The 7718-nt window shown below is 36.7% G+C and overlaps 1 pseudogene; it reads right to left on the bottom strand.

The window, feature by feature from the left end:
• On the bottom strand, positions 483-2490 carry LOC107633525 (annotated as a pseudogene).

Genomic DNA, 7718 nt, shown 5'->3' with positions numbered 1-7718 from the left:
AGACTTTATGAGAAAATATTAATATCCAAGAGGATGTGATGATAACCCAAATTTTATTTGAGACAGTATGATGACTCTATCAGTAGTAACAAAGATCAGTCCAAAATTTAAATAATCTAGCATAAAATTGAAGGTTCTATTAATTTTTTGTTTATTTGACATTTTTCCAAAACTATCCCTATTTATATTCAAACTTTATTTTTCTAGGTTAAACCAATCAACCTCTAATTGAAAGGGGGCAAAAATCACTCAAAAGAACAAATATTACACCAATAAATATTATATACCATAGATGATCAAAATAAAAATGTTATTCATATACTAAAATTAGTTATTATGAATTTATATATAAATATATGTATTATTTAATTTATTTCTAATATATATTTTATATTTAAGTATATTTATGTATAAATATATGTATTATTTAACTCATTTTTAATTTATATTTTGTATTTCAATATGTATTGTATACCGATGTCTAAAAGTATATGGGAAATGGTAAGTTGAGACGTCACATTCCTGTAGAGGCGACACGAGCCTAATACATGAGGCAAAATTTCACCTATTTGTAATTTTGTATTATGTGTGTCTGCGATTATGAATAGCCTAAACAAATTACATTGGCTAGTTCAAGTGGTTCAACGTTAAAGAAGTATACATAGTCTAAAGTATCCTTCGAAGAAACATCAGATATTGCAACTGTTGTCTATAAACATGATTTTACATTTCCGCAGCGAAGGATTTGCCACAACCACAAGTTTGTGTCGCATTAGGATTCTTGAAAGAGAAATCTCCCCCAATCAAGGCATCATTATAATCCAACTACATGCCAAATATGAAGAGTAGGCTCTTAGGATCGCAAATTGCAAATACAGATGGAGAAGCCAAAAATGTCAAGTGGTGACTTATATACAACCGTATGGATGCAGTTCATTTCAATCTTCATTAAGTAAGAAAGTAATAATATTCTAATTTCTAAGCAATGAAAAGTACATTCGTTCAAAGAGTAAATAAATAAAGAAATGCAGTGCTAACTGCTGTTTGAAATGAGCTGACAAAATTCTAGCAAACAAAGCTTAAACAGAAGTTCATGTTAAACACCAAGATTTTAATCCATTCTAAGATTAAAATTCATGCCTACCAGAGCAACATAGAGCTAGCAGATAATTAGCTGCAATCCTTCAAAATAATAATATTAGAAATAACTACAACTAGCCGATACATGTTGCACAAAAAAATGGCCATAAACTGCTCCATAAACAGCATTATATATCAGGATTTTCACAAATTCTTAACTCATTAAGAATTCATACCAATTGCCTAAACCCTAAACCCACATAGATCATATTATGCTGGTCAAACAGCTCAATTAGGAGATTATAAACACAACATTAATAAGAACTAGAAGATGAAATCATACCAATTATAAAACCAATGTACTCAATAATGGAGTCATCTGGCCTTGTATTAGTCTTGTCCTCAAAATCCATAGTGTATGACATACCAGAGCACCCACCCTGTTTGACACCTATTCTTAAACATAAATCCTCACTTCGCTCAGACCTCATCTTATTCAAGTGCTTCAGTGCATTATCCCTAAGTGATATTGCAGGTGCCACAGCCCCAGATGCAGGTTTCAAAAGGGGTTTGAGAATGAAAGTAAAAGATTGGATTAGGACAACATGTAGACATCGAGAAAAGGTATAACACACATGCCACTGCATACAAAATTCAAAGTACATGACAACAGCAGAAAAACTCAAGCTTATTCAAGGAGTGAGTTGGAGGAACACAAAGTAACGCATCGGATAATTCATATAGTCCATTATCCATCCCCTAAATCTATTATATGCATATTATTTCTATGGTTTTATTATTTGGATTCAACTCTGATTCACTGACTCTGATGCCAATTCTGTGATTAAAGCTGTTAAGTTAAGTATTGATTAATTACCTTGTGATGACAAACATATTTGATTATTTTCTATTATAACTAACTATTATGATGAGCAATGTAGGAATCAATTAAAGATAACCAATCAAGCAAGCAAGAATTGTGCAAAACAGCAATATTAGTGAAAATATCATTAAGATGATATCAATCCTATTTTGGAAAAATGTTGCACCATCAAAACAAGCAAGTGATACAGTCCAAGAATCAAATTCATGAGTGATTAGATAATTGCTGCATATTATAATCAAACTAAACAAGGAAAAGATTCTCATTCAAAGCCAACGGCTAAGTGCATTGATGTGTGCAACGACTAGTTGATGAAAAAGGAAATTATTCTAATATTGAAGAAGAGATTTCAAGCTCTATAAAAAAATTTCATCCAAAAAAGAAGACGGCAGTTCGAGCTTAAGTCAGAATATATACACAACCTAGTTTCCTTGTTATTTGAGTGTGTTTTTATTTTTATTTTGCCTAGATTCAAGCTTATTTTGAGAAATACAAAAGGTAAAGAGACTAGTGCATACAAAAGCCATTTAATCTTTATTTGCGTGTTTTGATTTTCAAAAATATGTTGGGTTAGAACTTAGAATGCACTTGGTTCCTCTTAACTAGGTCAGGTTAGCAACTGATAAACCACTATTTCATGGTTTATCTTGTGTTTAATTGAGTGGTTTCATCAAGTCATCACCCACTTATTCATACTAATTGCATGATTTTACATTTTCCTTCCTAGTATTATTTTATGATTGAAAACTTGCTTCCTAGAAAACTTTAATTTATGTATTTTAATTCTCCTTTATACCATTCGATACCGTGATCCGTGTGTTAAGTGTTTCAAGCTTTATAGGGCAGGAATAGCTTAGGAAATGGAGAGGAAGCTTGCAAAAATGGAAGGAACACAAGAAACTAAGAAGATGACCATCGAACACCGACGCGCGCGCATGGCTCACGCGAGCGCGCGGAATGGAGAAAATTGCAGCGACGCGTGCGCGTGGACGACGCACACGCGTGGATTAGAATCTGCACAAATGACGCAGACGCATGGACGACGCGTACGCATGACCTGCGTGATCTGCAGAATTAACAGAAAATGCTGGGGGCGATTTCGGGCCGCGTTTTGACCCAGTTTTCGGCCTAGAAACACAGAATAAAGCCAGGAAACATGCAGAGACTCAACACGACACAGAGACACGACTTTACATACACACATTAGGATAGTTTTAGGTTTTTAGATCTGAATCTAGAGAGGAATTACTCTCCCTCTAGTTTCTCTTTACATTCCCAGATCATTGCTTTTGCTTTTGGATATTGAAGAGTCATTACCTCCGTTAAAGATACTATTCTAGTTTGTTTCCTTACTTACTCTTTTATTTATTTATTTATTTCATATTCTTAATTCTTGTTTAGAATGGTAATTGGATTATTTACATGAATTGTTAGTGAAGAGGATTACTTTTACTTTTAAATTTCGAAGCTTTATTTTATTCAATTTATCATGTCTTCTTCTTATATTTTTATGAGCGTTATATTCATGTCAATGGAGTAGACTCCATACTTGACATGGGGGTTGATTAAAAGGAGACACTTGAGTTAGAAGGCTTAAGTGCTGATTAACTGGAAGTTGTTGGCTAGTTCTGTATTTACTAATGCTAGACCTTCCCAAGGGAGAGGACTAGGATTTGCGAATAAGAGTTAGCTTAATCACTTGACTTTCCTTTATTTAGTAAGGGTTAACTAAGTGAAAACAACAACCTTTTTAATACTACACTTAAGAGATCCCAACAAGGATAGAACTTCCAATTAATCATTTCCCCAGTCAAGGCTTTTTAGTTAGAATATTAATAATCATTCTTAGTTTTTATTGCTTTAATTTACAATTATTTAATTGCTTATCAACCAAACTCAAACTCTCTCGGAAAATTCCTAATTAATAAATTAGCACCCTTCCTTGCAACTCGTTGGGAGACGACCTGGGACTCATACTCCCAGTATTTTATTCTAAATTTTTGTGACACCTTTTTAAATTGGTGAAGCAGATTTTAGCTGGTTAAGAGTTATACTTGCAACGCTGTTCTCTTATTAAAAATCTCTTAATTGGCCTAACTTCTACCACGCACCAGTTTTTGGCGCCGTTGCCGGGGAGTTGCAATTGTGTGCTAAATTATTAATTAGTGTACATATTTTTTTATATGCATATTTTATTTTTATTTTATTACCATGAGCTATATGTTTCTTTCATTGAATGACGTGTTCACTGCCTGATCCGAGCTTAGCCGCGTTTAATCTTGAAATTGAAAGAACTATTTCACGTATTAGGCGAGCTCGACGTCGGTTAGCCTCTGAGGGTAGTGAAGTGATTGTTATCGATTCACCAGTCTCATCTGAGGGCGAATCTAAACCGCCATCTGAGAGCGAAACAAGCTCCTTTACTACTGATTCAATTAATTCACGTGCAGATAGAATGGCAGAACCTAGGAGGATTACTCTCCAGGAAGCTGGAGCCCCATATTTTGCAATGCAGCCGTATCAAGTGCATCATCCAACTCTGGCTGCAGATTTTGAGCTGAAGACTGCACTAATCAACTTAATGCCCAAGTTTCATGGTTTATCTGCTCAGGAGCCCATCAAGCACCTCAAGAATTTTCAAACAGCCTGTTCTACTGTTAGGCGTCAGGGTGCGAATGAAACTTCTATTCTGTTAACTGCCTTCCCATTTTCTCTTGAGGGAAAGGCAAGGGAGTGGTACTACTCCCAACCTGAAGCGACTGTTATCAACTGGGATACTCTCAGGAGAGAATTTTTGGAGAAATACTTTCCAGCTGAAGTTACAGACATACTAAGGAAAGAGATCTCCTGCATTGTTTAAGAAGAATCAGAAACTCTTTATGAGTATTGGAAGCATTTTAAGAACCTTCTAGACGCATGCCCCCATCACATGATTGACAGGCTAGTGTTGATCAGCTATTTCACTCAAGGCATGAAGCCTCGGGATAAAACTACACTAGATGGTGCTAGTAATGGTTCTCTGAAAAAGTACAAGATTGCAGATGAAGCATGGCAACTAATCAGTGACTTAGCTAAGTCCACCAGGAATCACAGGCACAGGAATAGCCACTCAAAAGCTGTTGCAGAAATTTCCTCTAGCACTGAGACCTCTACTCTTACACAGAGTATATGTGAAATGACCAACCTACTAAAGCAAATGCAGTTAAATCAACAACAAACTCAGCCTTCCCTACCACAACAAAGCCAAAAGTTAGTTCCACAAAGAGTATGCGGAATATGTGCTGATTATAGTCATTATACTGATGAATGCCCGCAACTCCAACAAGAAGACAACAGTGTGGCAGCTACTCATAACTTCTATGACCGCCCGAATCAAGGATACAATCAACAAGGCGGCAACTACAACCAAGGTAGAAACTATAACCAAGGATGGCAAGACAACTCAAACTAAAGTTGGAGAGATAACTCCAACCATGGCTGGAGGGACAACTATAACAGAGGAGGCAGAGACAACAATGGAAACCAGAGGTGGAATAACAACAACAGACAGCAGAATCAGAACCAACCTTACAACCAACAACAGGTCCCTCAGATCACTTATCCCATTCCTCATCAAATGATGAGATGCTTCGTTCTCTTGCACAAGGACAACAAGACATGCAGACTACACTAAACTCTACTCTAAATGGTTTGAATGCCACTTTACAAGCTCTCGCCGTCCGGATAGATTCATTACCTACTTCCACTAAGCAACATTTAAGCTCCAGTGGAATTCCTTCTCAACCCTTACCTAACCCCAAGGGTGGCATCAATGCCATCACTTTAAGGTCCGGAACCACACTGCCAGAGAGGAATCAAGAGGAGCCAAGCCCAATAGTATACACCCCAGCGGAGGATGTGATAGAAGTATAAGATGTTGAAATGGAAGATGCTGAAGAGGAAGATAAAGTACAAGACAAGGTTGAAGAAGAATTAACTCAGCCAAGGAATGGAGCACCAAAGGATACAGAAGCTGCAAGTGGTGCCATTCCAATCCCATTCCCACATCTTGCAAGGAAGTCCAAAAAGTAGATGGAACTTGATCCCAAAATGGTAGAAATTTTTAAAAAGGTTGAGGTAACTGTTCCCCTTTTTGATGTTATTCAGCAAGTACCTAAATATGCAAAGTTTCTGAAATATTTATGCATTCATAAAGAGAAAATTAATGAATTAGAAACTATTCCTTTAGGTAGTTCTATATTTGCTTTAATGGGAGGTATACCTGAAAAATGTAGTGATCCAGGTCCATGCATGGTTACCATTGGAGGTGTAATATTTTCTGATTGCATGTGTGACTTAGGAGCGTGTGTTAGTATAATGCCATTGTGTATATATGATACTCTAAGGCTCCCTCCTTTAAAAAGGTCGGCAGCTTGTTTTGTGTTAGCAGATAAAAACATTATTACAGTAGTTGGAATTGCTGAAGATGTATTAGTGAGCATTAAGGGATCACATTTTCCATTGACTTCTATATCCTGGAAATGCCCCCTAATGACTCAGGAAGACCATCATCAATCCTGCTTGGAAGACCATTCCTGAAAACCTCGAAGTTCAAGATGGATGCATTCTTAGGAACATACTCCTTTGAGATAGATGGCAGAACAGTAAGTTTCAGTTTAAATGAAGCTATAAAGCACCCTCTGAAAGATCATTCTATCTTCCAGTGTGACATCATTGATGAAACTATAGCTGAAGTTTACCGAGAAGAATTAGAAGAGAAGCACATAGAGCAAAGTCCAAGTGTGGGGACACCCTCTGAACATAATGAAGACACTTTACCATTATCACTAGCCCCGGAGGATCCAGAACCTAGTCATGAGCAGAAACTAGAATTGAAGCCCATTCCTCCACACCTCAAGTATGCTTACCTTGAGGATAATCAGAAGTTTCCAGTTATCATTGCAAGGGAACTCACTTCTCAACAAGAGGAACAACTGCTTAGTGTACTAAGAAAGCATAAAAAAGCACTTGGGTGGAGCTTGGCGGATATAGTAGGCATCAGTCCTCAAGTTTGTGAGCACAGAATATATTTAGAAGAGGAATCAAAACCTGTCTGTCAACCCCAAAGAAGATTGAATCCAACCATCTTAGAAGTTGTCAAGAAAGAAGTAACTAGGCTACTTGAAGCAAATATCATTTACCCCATCTCAGACAGTGAATGGGTCAGTCCAGTACAAGTGGTGCCCAAGAAGTCTGGAGTCACAACAGTAAAGAATGAGCATGGAGAGCTCCTAACAACTAGAGTACAGAATTCATGGAGGGTTTGCATTGACTATAGACGTCTCAACCAAGCTACTCGCAAGGATCATTACCCCTTGCCATTTATTGATCAAATGCTTGATCGCCTGTCAGGTAAATCCCATTATTGCTTTTTAGACGGCTATACAGGCTACTTTCAAATTCATATAGCTCCTGAGGATCAGGAGAAGACCACTTTTACATGTCCCTTTGGAACGTATGTGATGAGCGGATAATTTATACGCTTTTTGGCATTGTTTTTAGGTAGTTTTTAATATAATTTAGTTAGTTTTTACTATGTTTTTATTATTTTTCAAGCAAAATTCATATTTCTGGACTTTACTATGAGTTTGTGTATTTTTCTGTGATTTCAGGTATTTTCTGGCTGAAATTGAGGGACCTGAGCAAAAATCTTATTCAGAGGCTGAAAAAGGACTGCAGATGCTGTTGGATTCTGACCTCCCTGCACTCAAAATGA

This window comes from Arachis ipaensis, chromosome B03 (genome assembly GCF_000816755.2).
Source record: "Arachis ipaensis cultivar K30076 chromosome B03, Araip1.1, whole genome shotgun sequence".
In the NCBI taxonomy this organism is placed as follows: domain Eukaryota; kingdom Viridiplantae; phylum Streptophyta; class Magnoliopsida; order Fabales; family Fabaceae; genus Arachis; species Arachis ipaensis.
This window is presented reverse-complemented; position numbering and strand designations above follow the sequence as displayed.